We start from the raw sequence: 21,763 nt of genomic DNA on the forward strand, positions 1-21,763 counted from the left end.
GTTTCTAAATTATCTAATAAAAATACATTTTCCCAGTCAGAATGAGTTCTACTCATAATTAGTTGAGTTGCCTTGGTGCTCAATACATTATATCTTTTGAATACTAATAATGTTGAACTTGAAAAAAAAAATCTCTTCCCATGTGTTCATGCTTTAATTTGCTCACTTTGTGAAATGCATCTCTTCATCAGCTGCAGTCTTGCTTTTAAAATTACTATGTATTAGAAGATCCTTCCTTTCCTTCAGTATTTAGAATCCTTTCTATTTCTCTGCCATTGTTTTCTTTGCTCTGAACCAATTTTTACCCATCTTATTCTTCTGATCACTTAATTAATTTGAGAACTTACATGGCAAATCTTTTTCGGAACCTTACTAAATATTGATCTTTGATATACAAGCATTTTACTTACTTTTTTTCATAATGTAACACAGAAACATCATTAAAGAGTGTTAAAGTTGTTTGGAAAAATATGTGTTTGAGATAGTGGTAATCCTCAAATTTAGAATTCATAAAAGAGTGGAAGTGACTTTCTAACCCTCTACATTAAGGAGTGAAGCCAGATAGTGTGTCTTTTCAGCAAACATGGAATTGATTGATTACCAAAAATCTGACTGTTAAGAGTTATACTGTTCCCATGGGGCCCAGTCCATTGCAAGAAAACACATTGGTGTACCAGTCAGGGTCCTGGCCGGAAACAGTTGGTTCACTCAAGATGGGTAATTTCAAGATAATTTTTTTAAAGGGCCATGTAAAAAAGCTGTGGGCAAAGTTATGAGAAAACCTGAAAGGATAATGCAGTGTCATGGGGCTGGGGTCAGCAGCTCAAAACTACCCAGCTCAGCCACAAAGGAAGAAGAAAGGAGGGCATGTGTGGAGAAGGCTACTTAGAAGGGAACTGTGTCCCTTTGACTAGTGATACAACCACCCACAGTCAACCCCAGAGCACAACTTCAGTTTCCTTCTCCCACCTTTTCTGACCTCTATTTGGTGATTCCTGTTGTTCAGACATGAACTGAAGTAAGGGGGCCAGGGAGAAGAACAGGCAATGTGCCTAGCCAGCCTCTCCGACCCCAGGGCAGAGTGAACACAGGGCTCTAAAGGCAAGGAGGGTGCTTAGCACACTGGGATTAATTATCTGTTTTACTCTGTCATCCTTTGTTAGCAGTTGTGTTAAGCAAGTCAGTATACTTTAATAATGGGCATACCATTTATTAAATATCACTTAAGAAAAAGATTTGGTAAAATTAGTGAATTAAACAGTGTATGAAAAGTTTAAGAATAAAAAAATGTGATATATTTAAAAATAGAAATCAAGAAGAAAGTAAAAAAAAAAAAAAAAAAAAAAAGTAAAACCCAAAGAGGTGAAATTCAGTTACATGGTGCATGACTTCAAGTTTTTTTCTACATTTTACTTTGTCTTATTATCTTTAAGTTTTTAAAAAATCTCTTATTGACAATACAAGATCTGTCCAGACGGTAACTAGCCAGGTACTACGAACAACGCAGACACTTACTGAAGAAGATACAAGATTCAAGAAACATTGCACATAGGACAGTGACACCTCAGTCCCCTTCTAAGTAGGCACCTTGGGACCTCACACACTTCTCCAAATCCCCATCAGCTGTCCTATCTATTTTCCTGAATTTCACTGATGGTCTGAAATCTCTTTCCTTTCAATGGTGATTTTAGTTTAGGGAAAAACCAGCAGTTGCCAGACACCAAATCTGGGCTGTAGTGAGGCTGAGTCACCTGGGTGATTTGATCTTTCACCAAAAATCTCTGCATGAGATGCGATGCATGAGTGGACACATTATTGTGATGAAACTGCCAATCTACAGCTGCCCATAGTTGCAAACTATTGACTCACCTGAATAGATTTTGTGAAGGAATGTTCAGACTTAACACAAAATTTGGTGCAGATCAGATGCTCTTCTCTGTCAGCCATTTTGAATGTGGCGGCTGCACAGTACACAAGCTCACTCAATGGCATCTATGGCCCCTACTGACTACTACAGTGAAGTCATCGTTGTTCACCCATGTGCACTCCAGTATACTCTCTTTTGCTGCCAGTTACATTAATGTTGCACAACCTCTTCTGTTATATTAACAATGGCTGGGCTTTTTCTGGACAAACCTCGTATATTTGACTTTACCCCAAGTATGTGACTCTAAAATTTCCCTAGGCATTTGGCCAATTTATATGTTATTATTAATGTGTTTGCCTAAATTGAAAATTTCATTTTGTGTTTTCTCTGTGTTTCTTTATCTTCTTACTTCTTTCAAATTAATTATTTTTTCCAATTCTGTTGTTTTCTCTTGTTATGTTAGTTTTATTATTTTAATAATTACATAATAACCTCAGAAATTACAACATGGCTTTTAAATTATTAATCATACTTATTCAGCACCTTTATCCTCCTCTTGAAAAGAAGAATTATTGAGCAATTTAACTTCATTTGCCTGCCTCAAAGTATATGTAAATTATGTAATGCATATTAACATACCAAACTATTTTAAACTCCAAACATATGTTTCCATTGATAGATTTACCTTCATGTTTACCAGTTTTTTGTTGTTCCCATGCCTTCTATCTAAGATAACTTAAATTTTTATTTTTCCTCCCTGCGATTGTCTTCTTTCTATCTAAAAAAATCACTATAATTTTTCCCAGTAATTATTTGCTTGTAATAACCTCAGTTTCTGGTTTGAAAATGTCTTTGTTTCTTTACATTACACCCTCAAACATTGCCTCTGTCCTATTTGCTCTCTCTCACCATTTGCAATACTTTATACACACACACACACACACACACGCGCGCGCGCGTGTGTGTGTATGTGCCTATATGTGCATGTGTGTGTGTGTGTGTGTGTGTAAATAAAACTTTGTGGTCCATATATCTTAGCATTTCTTCCTTATTTTATTTCTACTTTTCTCTTCTGGTGTCTGGATAACTGATCCTGACCTACCTTCCAGTTCTCCAGTTGCCTTTTTATCTATATAAACTGCTGTTAAAGCCTGGATATTTTGTTTTTTCTTTCATTAATCTCGTGACTGTCCTAGAAATTTTGTTTAATTTTTTCTCATCTGTGAGCTAAAGTCTCATAGTGTACTATTTCTGGAAAGTTAGTTTTTATTTTCTTAATTATAGTATTCAATTGAAAATAATCTGTCATGGCAATCTGAATCTCTGAATAACATATCAGACTGCTTCTGTTGTTTGTTGTTATTGATGGATTTTGCGTAGGTGCCACACTTATAGGCATTCATTGTTTTTAATTTTGTTTTTATTGTAGACTGCTAAAAATACCTGTGGAGATTTCAAGTGTCCTATTTTAAAGGTATTTGTTTTTCCAGAGCAAAGGCACTTGCTTCTGCCAAGTAAATAGGGGCATAACCAGTCAGGTATCAACTTAACCTAAGTACACGACTTGAAGTTTTAACTGTATTCCACAAGCATAATACATTGGAACTGCAAAGGCCAGCTTTTGGCTTCAATTTCTTTGGAACATATACTTTTTTGCTCTATTCAACAATGAAGAAATTGTCCTTTCAGTCTCTTGGGGTGTGTGCTTTGAAAGAATAGTAGGTAGACTCTTAGTTGCAGTTCTTAGCTGTTTCTTCTATACCTCACAAGATTTATCAGTACTGATGATCTGTAATCTTACTTTATCTTAGTTTATATCATAATTACTTAATTGCTATCTCTTCCATCAACTTAATTTTTTTTAAGTCCTACATTTTAATTAAAGGAAGGAGACTTGAGTTGGGGTGATAAACACACAATACAGTATTCAGATGATGTGCTATAGAATTGTATACCTGAAACCTATATAATTTTATTAACCAATGTTATGATAATAAATTCAATACAATAAATACAAAATATTTTACATTTTAAGCTGTCAACAAGAGGGTTTGTCCCAATAACATGCCATATTTCCTGAATCATGTGCCACACTTTCCACAAAATCTATCTGAATGACAAATTTCCTGGAATAGCTTCTATCTCCACCCTTGTCTTCACATGTGTTTATTAAGGTTATAAGCTGTCAAGGCATTGATTCTCAACTCCTGTATAATTGTATAGATATAACTATATATAGCATCTTTTTTCATGTAACAGAATATGAAAAGTTCATTGATATAGGTTTCAAGTTCCACATTGCAACTTACCTTTAAAAACTGCAATTGGTTGAGTTGGAGTATAGTATAAATAACAATATTTACCATTATCTGAAGAAGGCTAATAAAATTCTTCTCCCTTTTTCAGCTTCATAGGTGTGTGAGGCCAGTTTTTCTTCATACATTTCAACCAAAACAACATATAGCAGCAAAGTGAGTGGAGGAATAGATGTGAGAATCTAGCTTTCTTCTATTTACCCAGACAATAAACAGGTCTTCAAAACTGCTAAACAACTTCTCAGTAATACTTTTGTCTTGAAAAACAAGGTTTTTTTTCTTTTAATACTGCTTTGTCACCATTTGACTTAGCATATGTTTCCTTGATTCTGTTTCTCTCTAAACAAAACAAATTAAAACTTGTCTTTTCAATCTCATTCTCAACCTCATATATACAGTCTTGACTCAATATTCACAGTCACTTTCACCTGTCTACACAGTCTTGAGAGAAATTCATATACTTTAATAAATAAGAACTTTTTTAGTAAAGGATACAAACCTGTTTTTCAACTGCAGTCTTCTCATATCTAAAGATCTCATATTGTTTGACAATATTTTGTTAGGACAGAGTTGAAAACATTATGAATTTTGAGTTAATACCTTTTTTTTGTATTTTCAAACAGGATTACATAGGAGCAGCAGTTGAAGAGACATTGATTCTATGTGGCAGAGTCTAATAACTTGAATTATTACTTATGAATTTTAAAATATCAAGGCATGCATTATTTAATAGATAATGATTCTCTTTCAAAAAAGTTGTTTTACTAAATAAATTATATTTTACTTGGCACTCATTAGAAACAAGAATGCATGCTACAGTTTGGAGAATTTAGAAATTTCATGAACAATTTTTTAATAACACTGTCAATTATGAATATATATTCTTTGTCTTGAAAGTTTTAGACTGGGTGAATCTTGGTGTTCTGTTACTTACAAACAGCAAAGAGATAAAACTAAATGCTTCATTTTGGTCATGATGATTGTAATGAAAGAGAATGAGATGGTCAGAATATATTGAAGAAATAAGTAATTTAGTTAAATGTTTTTGAAAATTAGAGAAAGTTAATATGCAATTATTCTCAGTTCTAAATGACAGTTAAAATTATGTTCATTTACATTGCTTCTCAAAAAAGTTTTCAGTGAAATGAGAAAATCCTTCATTCACCAAGTGTTAGCCAATTTGAATATCCAAAATCATTAAGCAAAAAGTTGAATCATAAACCATTGTAATTGAAAAGTAATAAATTCATTAATTTATGCCAATACTACTAATAAATAAATAATGATAAATAAAAATAGACAAATAGTGTAATATATAGTAATGTGAAAGCAAATTTAAACATAACCACATGTTAGGAAAAGTATAATAATGGTGCTTTATATTTTTTTGGAGAGGGGCCAGATGACCATATTGATCAACCTTCAAAAAATAGATTCTTTGCTATAACAACAATCCCAAAGAACAAAAAAGATCAAGTGATACAGTGAGTTCATACTTCTATGATCCTCTCTAAACACAGCAAAGGCAGGCAAAATATAAAGTGGAAAAAAAAGACAGTATTGAAAAAATAACTTTTCAGTGAGTCAGAATGGAAGAGGAAGTCAATATGGTGGGCTCTGTTTGTGGAATTATGCTTGGGAGGCAAGAGGTTTTATTTTCTGCAAGATTAATAGGATTAAAAATTGCTAAATGAAAGACAAAGAACTGTATCCACATTCACTATTTAAAGCCAGAGCTAGTGTGCCCTTTGCCTGATTTGCCTCACCTGTCCACTCCTGTGCTACCTGATAATGTGGTGTCAAGTCACAATACTGTAGACAGACTTTGTGACAATATCTGTGATAACCTCAGGTCACCAAATGTAGTAATTCTAAAGCCATAATAAGAACATTTGGTAGACAAAGGATCTGGGGGGACAGGAGGAAGCCACTGCAAAAAGGGAGAGGGAAGCATAAAGGAGCAATAAAAGAGACTATGGGATTTAAAAATAAACAAAGTCCCCAAATTAAAAAAAATTTCCTCTGAAAATGGTTCAGCATAACAATATTCAAAACATATGGGAAAACTGAGAGGAAGCCAATAATAATATCACCAAACAAAGCACAAATATTATTGGGTAAAAATTAACAATATACAATATTCTAAAATTACATTTTAAATAAATGTGTTGAAATAGTTTAAATAAAGGGAGGCAACATTTACCTTTAAAAGTAACTCATTACTCTGTGGGTATAGAAAAGAACTTTATGAAAACCAAGTCCATGAAAATAAATCATGCAGCAAATAAAACAAATGCTCCATGGACACTGTCATAATGTAAATTTATAACTAGAAAATTGTAATAAATAATTTGCCCAAAATGCAGCTCATCATGACAGTGAAAGCAATTGAGACAACTTCAGACTTCCTACCAAAAATATATGAGACTTATATTAAATATATAATTACATATAGTCAAAAAAAAAAGAAAACAAATGTGAAGTAACTAGTCATTCATTGTAAGATTTCAGATAAAACAAATACAAAGGTAAAAAGAGAATAAAGCTAAAAGCAAGTAAATTAAAACAAGAAAATGTAAAAAAAAGTATGTTCAAGATCTAGTTGCTTAGTTAAATATCACACATAAATCACTTGCAAGTATGACTAGAAATTGGAGATAACATATTTTGCAAAGATTAAAAATATAAAAGAACAATTGCCAATATTAATGTTATAAAATTATTTAAAAATTTTTTGTTTATTTATTTTTAGAGAGGGGAAGAGAGGGAGAAAGAGATGTAGAGAAACATCAGTGAATCAGTTGCCTTGGTTGCCTCTCATGCACTCAAATGGGAACGAACCTGCAACCTAGATATGTGCCCTGACTGGGAATCAAACCTGCAGCCTTGCAGTTTGCGAGATGATACCCAACTGAACCACATTGGTCAGGGCAAGTTCTAAATATTTTGAGACAATACTACATATAGATATTGACCACAAATCATTCTGATGTACAAACTCATCCAAGAAAAAGAAGAATTCTTGAATAACTCACAAGAGATACTGTAAAAGTTATTAAAATTTAATCGTTTTTAAAAAGCTCTAGAAAAAGATTTCAATGCTGATATATACTGACCTTTAAAAACTAGTTAATTCCAATGTTACCCAAAAATTGCATACCATAAAAGATGAAAATCTTCCTAATATAATTTTGAGTCCAGCCCAAAGTAAAGAGTAAGGCCTCATAAAGTAACTATCAAAGAAAAAAGAAAGAAATGTTATAAAGAATAACACATGAATATTGACATAAAAATTCTTAATAAGATATGAGCATTAATTCTATCAATATACCTTGCTCAAGTAAGGTTAGATCAGGAAGTTCTGAATGGTTAAATATGGCAAATTTGATCAGTATGATGTGTTACAGACACAAACTAATGAAGGGATTATATTAATTATTTGATTGCATTTACATGATAGTTTATGTCAGCTACTGTTTTCAGCACTTTACAGATACTTTGAGTTGTTTGCACTGATAAATATGATTTGTAACAAAATAGTTCTTTCTTCACCTTCCCTTGCCTCAATATTTCAGTAAGCCCCACCTTTTTCTAGTCAATTTCTACCTCAAGGTTGTTCCGGTAGTCTCAAGGAATGTTTATACTAAGTTTTACCATTATCTATTTTGCAAAGCTTTATATACTATGGGTAGGTACTATGACTAATGTTTATTCAAGAATTTCATAAATTCATCTTCACAGTCTCACACCTTCAAGCTGATAGCTAGGTCAATATCATTTTTCTTTAAGCACAAAGGTAGTTGATCCTTAACTCTCCAAACTCTCTCTGAAACCAAACTAGTGTTTAATAAAACTTTATTGAATAATTAGAATATATTAAAATATCACAGAAGGTATATTGGAGAATCATTTTCAGTAATTACATTTTTATTAAAGTATTTTATTTATTTATTTTTAGTAAGAGGAAAGGAAAAAGAAAGAAGGAGAGAAACATTAGTGTGAGAAACATTGATCTGTTACCCCTCACTCATGTCCTGACTGGTGTCTGAACTCACAACTCAGGCATGTGCCCTGACCAGGAATTGAACCAGTGAAATTTAGTCTTGCACAGCAACGCCCAACCAAGTAACATTGGTCAGGGTAATTACATTTTGATTCATAAAAGGTAAACTCTATCTCCAGGATGCTTGCTTCACTTTCCTAAAGAAGGAAGAAATTCCAGGGCTTTCATACTGCACTAAAGAGCATGAAAGTCCTTTAGTACAAACAAGCAACTTCTTATCTACCTAAATCCAGTAGCCAATGTCTAGGACAAAATTAACACCTTCTTTATCACACAGGGAAATTCTTATGTTTGGGTTATTTATTATTAAATAACACTTTGTGGGTAACGGTATTTGTAACATTTTTTATTACCATAGGTCAATATGTGCCTTGCTTTCTATCTAGCTATATAAAATATATTTAGATCTGCATTTATTTATCCAAAAACATAAGAAAGCATTTACTTTATCTTGGGAAAATAAAATGCACTTTTTGACGAATTTGTTAGATGAAGGCAATTGTTTTTTAATTGTTGTGGACTCTAATCGCAGAAACTACTTTCCAAAATATAGTTTCCTAGCTATTGTGTCTTATTAGTTGCATACAGGCTTTGCTGCTGCAAAAAAGCACCAAGAGAAACACCATTAGAATAGATTATTTCTCTCATAGCAAAGTGAACTGGCATCCCCAAGGTATAAGGGAAAGGTGCTCTCTTACTTCTTTTCTTACACCTGGCATACCTCTCTTTGAAAGCATGACCTGAATATTATACACATTATTCCATACCACTGATAAAAACTAAATCTCATGACTAAATCTTGCTGCAGAGAAGATAAGCAATGTAGATGTTACCTATTAATGTAGCCAGCTGAGTTGAGGTATTATTAAAAACAAAAAGTATACAATGTATATTGGGAGTGATCAGAACCTCTGCCACCCTTGACAGAGTTTACATTGTATTAACGTTTGAACTCCAGAATGCTGAGAAAGGGCAAATTTTAGAGGTGCTTTTGAAATAAATGATGTGATAAAATATCAAATTGCAAAATATTTACCTACATTAAAAAGTTTTATAACCCTCAAACTGTCATGCAAAAATAGAAAACAAAAGTTTACCATCAGGTTGAACTAAGTTGATATTTTTGAAACTCTGATAAGATACAAACCCCTTGCTCCTTATGCACATGCATGTTTTTGTATATGTGTGTGTGTCTGTGTCTGTGTGTATAGTGTGCATCTTAAAAATATACATACTTTTTGAACTTTATGGCCTTTTGTCTCTTTCAGCTATTTTTTATATATTATACAATATTTAAGTCCTTTTTTCCCTTGATATGTGTTGCAATCAATAACTTTATTTCCTTTCCTTTACATTCCCTTTGATACTGAGGTTCTCTTAACAGTCTTAATCACACACACTAAAAAAAAAAAAAAAAAAAGATTGTTGCCCATGTTTCCTTCTAGGATTTTTATGGTTTTGGGTCTAACATTTCAGTCTTTAATCCATCTTGAAGGTACTCTTGTGTGTGGTATAAGGCGGTGGTCTAGTTTCATTTTTCTGCATGTATCTGTCCAGTTTTCCCAATACCATTTATTGAATAAACTATCTTTAGCCCATTGTTTGAGCTTGCTTCCTCTGTCAAATATTAATTGACTATAAAGTTTTGGGTTTATTTCTGGCCTCTCTACTCTGTTCCATTGACCTATGTGTCTGTTTTTATGCCGGTCCCACGCTGTTTTGGTTTCCATGGCTGTAGTATAGTATGGTATAGTTTGGTATGGTATGGTATAGTAGGTAACATGATTCCACCAAATTTGTTCTTTCTTAGGATGTACTTGGGGCCTTTCATGGCTCCATATAATTTTTTTAAATATTTGTCCTAGTTCTGTGAAGTAAGTTGCTCACAGCAACATTTTATCAGATATATCTCCCCAGCGAAGGGAAACAAAATAATAAAAATAGACAAATAGAGCTGTATCAACCTAAAAAGTTTTTGCACAGCAAAGGAAAACATCAACAAAATAAAAAAAAAAAAAACAACCCACAGAATGGGAGACCTTATTTACCAACACATCTGGGATGGGGTTAATATCCAAACTTTATAAAGCACTTAAAAGCTCAACACCAAAAAAACAAACAGCCCAATTAAAAAATGGGCAAAGGACCTGAATAGACACTTCTCCATAGGAGACATACAGATGGCCAACAGACATATGAAAAGATGCCCAACATCACTAACAGTCAGAGAAATGCAAAGCAAAACCACAATGAAATATCACCTCACACCTGTCAGAATGGCTGTCATCAATAAATCAGCAAAGAACAAGTGCTGGGGAGGTTGTGGAGAAACAGAACCCTTTTCCCTGGTGGTGGGAATGCAGATTTGTGCAGCCACTGTGGAAAGCAGTGTGGAGAAACCTCAAAAAATTAAAAATGGATCTGCCATTTGACCCAGAAATCCCATTTCTGACAATATAGCCAAAGAAACCCAAAACATTACTTCAAAAAAACATCAGCGCCCCTCTGTTCATTGCAGCGTTCTTTACAACCACCAATATATGGAATAAGCCCAAGCGTCCGATGGTAGATGAGTGGATAAAACAACTATGAGGCATTTACACACTGGAACACTACTTGGCCATTAAAAAAAGAAGAAAGTTTTACCCTTTGTGACAGAATGGATGGACCTGAAGAACACTATGCTAAGTGAAGTAAGCCAGAGAAAGACAAGTACCATATGATTTCACTCATCTATGTAATCTAATGAACAAACTGAAATAAAAAGCAAAATTACAGACAGACTCAGAGAGAGAGAGAGAGCAGGATGACAGCTAAGGTGGGGAGAAAGAAGGAGGGAAGGGTTGAGCAAAAAGGAAAAAGGGCTCATGGACATGGGCCACAGTGTGATGGTTGCGGGGTGGAGAGGGGCATCAGAGGACTAAACGGTAATGGAAAGAATACAATTAAAAAAAACAAAACTAACTAACTAGCTAAATAGATTGGATATGATAAGAGAGCCCTATTCTAAAATATCTGCGCAAGAAAATCAAAAAGAACTACTGGAGGAGGAAAAGATGGCGGAGGAGTGAAAGGGAGTCACGCTGACCTCCTCCCAAAACCAAACTGGAATTGCAACTAAATAATGGAGTAATCACCTGGAAAGCAGTGGAGCGATAGTGGGAGAGGAGCCTTGGTGCCGCGGACAGTGGATTCTACTCTCACACATCCCAACGGGTGAGAATTGCGGTGGAGGCTCGAGAGGGTGGGCTGGGTGCGCACGGGCACTGGCACCAGCGGGACATTGAAACGGCCAGTTAGTGTCCCCCCGAGAAGAACGGGGTCTGAATCATAAACAGGAACCCCTAAACTACAGCAGCTAAAGCCGAGAAAATACAGACAAAACACAACCCCAAAAAGCTTAGGGGCACTCTCTGCCAGAGACAGGTGGCTGGGGATGCAAAAAGACATTTAAAGGGCAAACGCAAAAGTTGCAGCGGCAGCCGCCCTCCTTGATCGCTGGGTACAGGCGGCAGCAGGGTGGGCTGGTGCCTGGGAAAAGACTGGTGAGGAAAACTTTGTGAAGAGAAGTGACACTGCAGCCGGTGGAGCCCGGGTGATAACGCACTTCCCACTCGCCAGCTACCATCTCGCTCAGGCATAAGGGAATCAATTAACCTGCCTTTTGTGCGCTCCGCACACAGCTTGTAAGCGTGTGAGCTGCGGGGCTGAGTGCAGACTGGCTGGGAGAGCCTTGAGGAGAGACTGGAGACGGAGGCGTTGGGGAAAGAACGGGAGGAGGAACCGGGGAGTCCCGACTCCCTCCCCGTTCGGTAGTCTCCATTGTGGGCTGGAAAGGCGCGACCCCAAAGAGGCAGAAGCGGGGCGCGCATGAACCAGACTGCCTGCGATTGAAACGCAGTCCGCACAGGGGTTGGATCCTCGGCCGAAGGGGTCACAGAACTGCCCAGAGGCCCCTGAGGGGAGACTAGAAACGGAGGCATTGGGGAAAGAACGGGAGGAGGAACCGGGGAGTCCTGACTCCTTCTCCTTGCCGAAGTCTCCATTGCGCGGGAAGAGGCCACACCCCCAAAGAGCCAAAAGCCGAAAAGCAAACATAGACACCCCCAAAACACCCAGAGCAGGCGCGCACACTTGCGCCGAGTGACTGGCGAGGGTTGGCGAGCGTGTGTGTGACCCACGCGGGCTGGCGAACGCTTGCACCTGCCGGCAAGGCCTCACACAGACTGGCACCCATACGGCCTGCGAGGGATTGCACAGAGGGGCAAGGGCAGGCGTAAATTGACCTACCCGCCGCGATTGTGGAACAGCCCACAAAATAAGTAGAGCTGCCCAGAGTCCCTGGAGGAGAGACCAGAAACAGGATTAACCGGAGAGCTGATTTCCTCCCATTTCCGTAGTCCCCATTTGGCGAGGGCAAGCAACGCACCCAAAGAGCCAAAAGCGGGGAAAACACACAATAGAAGACTCTAAACTGACCAGTGCCGCGAAGCTCGCGTGCCAGGGAGGTCAGATGAGCACGGGAGGTCGCGAATAAGCCCCCCTGGTCTGGGGCAAACACATGTGAGCCCAGGCAGGTGGGGGACCCTGCCGCGCTGGGAACGCGCTCAAGGAGCTCTCGTGAGAGCGCAGAGAGATCCCAAAAAATAGCCCAGCCCTGACCGAAGGGGTCACAGAGCTGCTCCAAGCAGGAGTCAGACACAGGCATTAGACTCCTGAAAGGCTCAAACAAACAACCCAAGGCCCTATAGGGTCAACAACTGACATCATCAGAGGCAAGCCCAGAAAGAAAAGTAAAGGACAAAAATACTTAACAGACTCTCACAAAATGGGAAGAAAAAGAAGTTCCCCCCAAATGAGTGGAAAAGGGGACTCCCCACAGAGAGAGCTCAATGAAATAGAGGCAAGGGAACTCTCAGATATGGAATTTAAAACAATGGTTCTAAGGAAGCTCAATGAGCTCAGCCAGCTCAAAGAGAACTATGAGAAACTGCAGAGAAACTATCAGGATCTTACAACAAACTATATCAGCCTGGAAAAGGACATAGAAACTATCAAGAAGACACAAGAGGATATGAAGAATACCATTTCTGAATTGAAGAACACAGTAGAAGGAATCCAAAGCAGGCTGGATGAAGCTGAGGATCGAATCAGTGAGATGGAGGATAAGGTAGAAAAAAGCTCCCAGAAAGAGCAAGAAATGGAAAAACGGCTCAAAAAGAATGAAGAAGCATTTCGGGAAATGCAGGACAACCTGAAACGCAATAATATCCGTATAATAGGGATCCCAGAAGGAGAAGAAGAGGAGCAAGGAATAGAGAACCTCCTCGAAAAAGTAATGATGGAAAATTTCCCTAATTTGAGGAGAGAAAGGCTCTCATGGATCCAGGAGGCACAGAGGACCCCACTCAAGAAGGACCCAAGGAGGTCCACTCCAAGACACATCATCATTAAAATGGCAAATGTCAAAGACAAAGAGAGAATCCTCAAGGCAGCAAGGGAGAAGGAGAAAGTAACATACAAGGGGGCCCCGATACGCCTTGGAGCTGACTTCTCAACAGAAACACTACAAGCCAGAAGGGAATGGCAACAAATATTCCAAGCCATGAAAAGCAAGGGCCTACAGCCAAGGCTGCTCTACCCAGCTAGGCTCTCCATTAAAATAGAAGGAGAAATACGCAGTTTCCCAGACAAAAGAAAGCTAAAAGAATACATCTCTACCAAACCAGCACTCCAAGATATGCTAAGGGGACTGGTTTAAGCAGATGAAGGAAAAGAATGAGACAGAGAGGAACACAAGTACAAAGAGAAAAGATGAGTAAGTTTCTATCAGTAATATCTCTCAATGTGAATGGATTAAATGCCCCAATCAAAAGACACAGGGTAGCTGAATGGATAAGAAAACATGACCCACACATATGCTGCCTACAAGAGACCCACCTCAGAGCAAAAGACCTACACAGATTGAAAGTAAAGGGATGGAAAATAATATTCCAAGCAAATGGACATGAGAAAAAGGCTGGCGTTGCCATACTTGTATCAGACAAAGTCGATTTCAAAGCAAAGGCCATAAAGAGAGACCCAGAGGGGCACTTTATCATACTTAAAGGAAGAATCTATCAAGAAGACATCAACATTGTAAACTTATATGCTCCCAATATAGGAGCCCCCAAGTTTATAAGGAAATTGTTGGATGACTTCAAAAAAGATATAGATAGCAACACACTGGTAGTAGGGGATTTCAACACCCCACTGTCAAAAATGGACAGATCTTCCAAACAAAACATTAATAAACATATCGTGGCGCTGAATGAAACACTGAATCAAAGAGACTTAACTGACATATATAGAATCTTACATCCCAAAAAGAAAAATACACATTCTTTTCAAATGCTCATGGCAGTTTTTCAAAGATAGACCGCATGATAGGACACAAAGCAAGCCTCAGTAAATTCAGGAAAATTGAAATAATACCAAACTTTTTCTCAGACCACAAGGCCTTGAAACTTGAAATCAAACTCAAAGAGAAACTTCAAAAACTTGGAAACTCATGGAGACTGAACAGTACACTATTAAACAATGAATGGGTCAATAATGAGATAAGAGAAGAAATCAAAAAATTTCTGGAAACAAATGAAAATGAACAGACAACTGTCCAAAACCTATGGGACACAGCAAAGGCGGTCCTGAGAGGGAAGTTCATAGCAATACAGGCTTACCTTAAAAAGATAGAAACATTTCAAATAAAAGACCTAACACTACAACTTGAAGAACTGGAGAAACAACAACAAATAAATCCCAGAGCAAGTAGAAAGAAGGAAATAGTCAAGATTAGAGCAGAACTGAATGACATAGAGACAAAAAGAACAATTCAGAGGATCAACCAATCCAGAAGCTGGTTCTTTGAAAAGATTCATAAAGTGGACAAACCTTTAAGCAGACTCATCAAGAAAAAAAGGGAGAGGACCCAAATTAATAATATCAGAAATGAAAGAGGAGAAATAACAACTGATACCACAGAAATACAAAGGATCATCAGAAACTATTATGAACAATTATATGCCAAGAAATTTGAAAATCTTGATGAAATGGACAAATTTTTAGAAAAGTATAATCTTCCAACACTGAAGGAGGAAGAAACAGAAAGCTTGAACAGACCGATAACAGTTGGGGAAATGGAAGCAGTCATCAAGAAACTCCCAGCACACAAAAGCCCAGGGCCAGACGGTTTCCCAGGAGAATTTTACAAAACATTTAAGGAAGAGCTAACCCCTGTCCTTCTCAGACTATTCCAAAAAATCCAAGAGGAGGGAAGACTGCCAGACTCCTTCTATGAGGCCAGCATCACCCTGATCCCAAAACCAGATAAAGACCCTACAAAGAAAGAAAACTACAGGCCCATTTCGCTGATGAACATGGATGCTAAAATCCTCCACAAAATATTGGCAAACCGCATCCAGCAATACATTCAAAAGATTATCCATCACGATCAAGTGGGATTCATCCCAGGGATGCAGGGATGGTTCAATATACGCAAATCAGTAAACGTGATACACCACATAAATCAAAGAAAAGACAAAAACCACATGATCATCTCCATAGATGCAGAAAAAGCATTTGACAAGGTACAGCACCCATTTATGATCAAAACACTCAGCAAAATGGGAATTAATGGGGCATTCCTCAACATAATAAAGGCCATATATGAAAAACCTACAGCCAATATCATACTCAACGGGCAAAAACTGAAAGCTTTCCCACTAAGATCGGGAACACGACAAGGATGTCCGCTCTCACCGCTTCTTTTCAACATCGTATTGGAAGTCCTAGCCACAGCGGTCAGACAAGAGAAAGAGATAAAAGGCATCCAAATAGGAAAGGAGGAAGTAAAACTATCATTGTTTGCAGATGACATGATAGTGTACATAGAGAACCCTGTAGACTCTACCAAAAAACTCCTCAACCTAATAAGTGAATTTGGCAAAACAGCAGGATACAAAGTCAACATTCAGAAATCAAAGGCGTTTCTGTACACCAGCAATGCAATAGAAGAAGAAGAAATCAGGAAAAATATACCATTCGATATAGCACGAAAAAAGATAAAGTACCTAGGGATAAATTTAACCAAAGACACAAAAGACCTGTATGCAGAAAACTATGCAACATTGAAAAAAGAAATTAAGGAAGACACAAATAAATGGAAGCATATACCGTGCACATGGATTGGAAGAATTAATATCCTTAAAATGTCCATACTACCAAAAGCAATTTATAGATTCAACGCAATCCCTATTAAGATACCAATGACGTATTTCACAGAAATAGAACAGACATTTCAAAAATTTATATGGAACCATAAACGACCTCGAATAGCCGCAGCAATTTTGAGAAAGAAACACAAAGTAGGAGGGATCACAATACCGGACATCAAACTCTACTACAAAGCCACCATACTCAAAACAATCTGGTACTGGCACAAGAACAGACCCATAGACCAGTGGAACAGAATAGAAAGCCCAGAAATAAGCCCAGGTCTATACGGGCAACTAATATTTGACAAAGGGGGCAGAAGCATAAAATGGAGCAATAACAGCCTCTTCAACAAATGGTGTTGGGAGAGCTGGACGGCTACATGCAAAAAATTGAAATTGGATCATCAGCTGACACCATACACAAAAATAAACTCAAGATGGATAAAAGACTTAAATATAAGTCGCAACACCATCAAAGTCCTAGAGGAGAACATTGGCAGGAAACTCTCAGATATCCCACGCAGCAATTTTTTCACTGATATGTCTCCTAAAGCAAGGGACATAAAGGAAAGAATAAACAAGTGGGACCTCATCAAAATAAGAAGCTTCTGCACGGCTAAAGAAAACATCAGCAAAATGAAAAGGGAGCCAACCATTTGGGAAAATATATTTGCTAATGATACATCAGATAGAGGTTTGATCTCCAAGATATACAAAGAACTCACTCGACTTTACTCCAAGAAGACAAACGATCCAATCAAAAAATGGGCGAAGGACCTGGGCAGATGCTTTTCTAAGGAGGAGATACAGAGGGCCCAGAGGCATTTGAAAGGATGCTCTGCATCACTAGCCTTCAGAGAAATGCAGATCAAAACCACCATGAGGTATCACCTCACACCGGTCAGAATGGCCATCATAAACAGATCCACAAACAACAGGTGCTGGCGAGGCTGTGGAGAAAAGGGAACTCTAGTCCACTGTTGGTGGGAATGCAGACTGGTGCAGCCACTATGGAAAGCAGTGTGGAATTTCCTCAGAAAGCTGAAAATGGAACTGCCTTTTGTTCCAGCGATTCCCCTGCTGGGACTATACCCTGAGAACACCAAAACGCCAATACAAAAGAACCTATGCACCCCAATGTTCATAGCAGCACAATTTACAATAGCCAAGTGTTGGAAGCAACCTAAATGCCCGTTAGTAGATGATTGGATCAAAAAGTAATGGTACATATACACAATGGAATACTACGCAGCAGAAAGAAAAAAAAGAAGTACTAAACTTTGCGACAGCATGGATGGAACTGGAGAGCATCATGCTAAGCGAAATAAGCCAGGGGGCGAAAGACAAATACCATATGATCTCACCTATAAGCGGAACCTAACCAACAATGCAAAGAAGCAAGGAAAATATGACCAGCAACACTGAAAGGAAAAGAAATCAACAGAGACAAGAGGGAAGGGGGGGGGGGGCAGGGAAAGGGAAGGGAAGGGGAAAGTCAAGGAACATATAGCAAGGACTCATGGACAAAACCAAAGGGGAAGAGCTGAGGGAGGGAAGGTGGGAGGGGGCAAGGGAAAGAGGTGGGGGGAAGGCAGAGACAAATGTATTTAAAAAGTAAATAAATTAATTAAAAAAAAAAAAGAAAAAGAACTACTGGAAAATTACATTTATAAGATACCCCAGTAAACTTTATTTCTGTTATCTTTATTTCAGTGTTAAGTTAGGGTTAGGACTAAAGAAATTTCGTTCTAAACTTTGTCACTATTGAAATAGTACATTTGGCCCTGAAACATCTGTTAGTATTAAGACTATGAAGCCTAATGTTACCAGTTGATATTAAGGAAAAATGCCAACATAGTGTCATTTAAAACAAAAAGTGAGGAGTCACATAGGAGGGAAATTTTCATTTTAATATATTTGTCACTTGAACTTTTCCTCCAGCCTAGTTTCCCCAGGTCCTGTGAAAAAGAAGGAGAGAAGAGGTTAGGGGAAATGGTGTGGCTAAAAGTGAAAGATTATAACAATGCAATTTCTTTAAAGCATTGAAGCCCACAAAAGCTGGTTATGCCACATGAAAAGTGTAACACTGAAATGTGGAGACATTCTCACTTCTTTAGAACAGTGTGCCTTGGACACCTCTAGAACATTAGAGGAAGTGGTACCAGCCAATGTGGCAGCAGTGTCCAGGAGAGGCATCACAGGTGACAAATGGTAATTTGTTTCAGTAGTGACAGTACTGAGGGTGCAGGTAGATATATTAGCACTTCAGAGATGGCACCAAGGCTGGAGAAAGTAGGGAAATGTGCTCTGCAGTAGGGTCCACAAACATTCCACAAGCCAAAGGAATACTTATACACCTTGCAAAGGACCATACCCTCCAACCCTATACCCCGACATTCTAATATGTGACAGAGAACTTCCTGCCATCTACTAGCATTTCCCCAAAATTTATTCATTTAACTAGTGCATGCTTTCTAATCCCTAGGCATTGTAATAGTGGCAATTTCTAAACCGCAATGAGACAGAGTAGCTGTTCTTGAAGAAACTTAAATAGGTGTGTTAAAGGCACATAAATGCTTTACTTGCTGGCTGTGCTGTTTCATCTAGATAGTTAGAGTTTGGCCCAGATTAAGTTGTACATTGATAGTCAATATGCCTTGACAACACAAAGACTTATTTGTTATAGATAGACTGTTTTTCCTGAAATCTCATTTCTATTTTGAGTAGCAGGAGAAAGAAGAGACTTAAGATAGTCTTGAAACTGAATAGATTACAATGATCAATACTGAAATGAATATTGTATACATAGTTTAAAACTGAGATATTAAAAATGGTCTTATTTCAATCAAAAGTGTATAAAATTTAAATCAGTCATTGAATTGATCATTTCATATATCATTGCTTACTTAGAATATTGGCTATTTATTATTTCTAAATCATGCAGGTAATATTTCTAATGGAAAGATAATTTTTTTTTAAATCGCAAAATAAAATAACTCAGAATCATACTTTAAGATCTCTTTTATATTGAGTTAGAAATTTATATAGCATAAAATGAACCATGTCAAATTGCACAATTCAGTGGCATTTAGTATATTCTCAGTGTTATCCAACTACCAGCTCTGTCTAGTTTAAAAATATTTCATCATCCCAGATGAACTCTCCGTATTCATTAATCAATCACTTCCCTCCTCTCTTCACCAATCCCCAATCTGCTGACTGTCTCCATAGATTCGCCTATTCTGGATATATGTAATGAAAAAATAAGCATACTTTGACTTATGAAGTTTCACAGCTCCTGGCATAATTCAAAATCTGCCTTTAAAGGCAGAATTGTAGAATAACTACTACAAGTATATAAGCAAAATTAGTTCATCAACCAATTGATAACCAGTTAATATCTAAATTAAAAATAGCCACTGGCACCAAAATAAGACTGCAATTATTGGCCAATCAATTTAGTCAAATGAGATGTTAGCCAACACTTACTAAGGACATTCTTATGTTCATTAAACACTGCTCCTGCCATATACTAATAGGCAGATGTCTGAAAAAACCATTGAACAAAATATGTAAAGCTTCAAAACAGCCAGGACTCAGATGACAAGCACTTCTAATGTATGTTTATGCCAGATGTCTTGTTGCTTTATTATCCCCAGACTAATTATTTTAAAGATAAATGCCTCTTTACATTATAATATTTTAATATATCATATATATCTTCAGATAGTAAAGAACATAATTTAAGTCAGGATTTAAAAAAAATATTTTAGAGTGACCCATATTTTATTATTGTAAATTCAAGTGTCAAAATATTTTAATAGTGAGATAGTTTAACTTCAGCCCCCAAAGAAAAATGTAAATAACTAAACAAATAATTATGTGTGTGTGTGTGTGTGTGTATTTTACTTATTTAAAGATTGAAATGAGGAAAACTGAGTGCACAGTATAAAAAGCAGATCACTTTCTTTAACTTCATAATAAGTTATTAACAGTGAAGTGCGGAAATAAATAAAACGCCAGAAACTGTCTCCTCCAGGCCTTAGCTGTGGCTGCTCTGCCTGCCAGGAAGACAGGTATGGGAATGGGTTGTTCTGCTGTTCCTTTTGTCTTCCTTACCAGTGTCACTTTCTAGCTGAGGGCATTTATTGCCAAGCAGCCCCTAGCACTCTCTCCAGTTTTATTTAACTCCACAATAATTGTCATATATATGAATGACCTGCAGTTTATTTAGAAATAAACACAAACTTTTTATTTTAGAATAATTTGAGATTTCCAGGAAAGTTCAGAGACAGTAGTGATTTCACCCAGTTTCTTTTAATGTTAGCATCATTCATAAGAAGGGTTCATTTCTCAAAATTAAGAACTTTGGTACAATACTATCAACTACACTATAGAATTACTCAGTTTTCTCTAGTTTTTCTATTAATATCCTTCTTTCTGTCCCAGGATCCAATCCAGGGCACTATGACACTTTTAGATACCTTGTCTCTTTATTCCTTCTCATCTCTGATATTACCTTAGTCTTTTCTTATTTTTCATGACCTTCACTCAGCCTTTGGAAGAAGTTTGGTCAGGTATATTTTGCCTTTCAGTTTGGGTTTATCTGATGTTTTCTCATGATTAGACTATGGTTATGGATGTGGCAGAGGAGAATACCACAGAGGTGAAAAGTGATTCTATACCATCATATCAGAGATACATAATACCAACCTGATTTACCACTGATAGTATTAACCTTGAACATGTGGTGAATGTGGTTTCTCATCTATTTATTCATTGTAATGTCACTATTTTCTCCTTTCTATACTCTATTCAAGTTGCTATCTTATTTGCCGTCTATAATGTGCACCCACATTTTTGGCCCAAACTTTCAGGAAAAAAATCTTTCATTTTAATTTCTCAATTCAACTTTTTATTTATTTATATTTAGAAACAAAACCAATTATTGTATTCCAGGGTATTATTTTGCATATGGGTACTGTTATTGCTTTCTAGGGTTACACTTTTAACACATAAGCATAAATAAAAGAATTAAAAACACATATATAGAGAACTAGTGCTATCCATGTATAATGAACATCCTTATTTTTCCCTCAAAAATTTGGGCAAAAAAATGTACAATGTACACAGCAAAATATGATACATCCTGCCCATGTTCAAGGGGAGGGAAATTAAACTCCACCTCCTAAAAGGGAGATTATTTTTTATTTAGATTTTTTAATTTTGTATATGGAAAGTGTTTCTTCTACTCCATTTATGTATT

The sequence above is a fragment of the Pteronotus mesoamericanus genome, unplaced genomic scaffold (genome assembly GCF_021234165.1).
Source record: "Pteronotus mesoamericanus isolate MK-2021 breed Mesoamerican mustached bat unplaced genomic scaffold, CSHL_Meso_final contig_180, whole genome shotgun sequence".
In the NCBI taxonomy this organism is placed as follows: domain Eukaryota; kingdom Metazoa; phylum Chordata; class Mammalia; order Chiroptera; family Mormoopidae; genus Pteronotus; species Pteronotus mesoamericanus.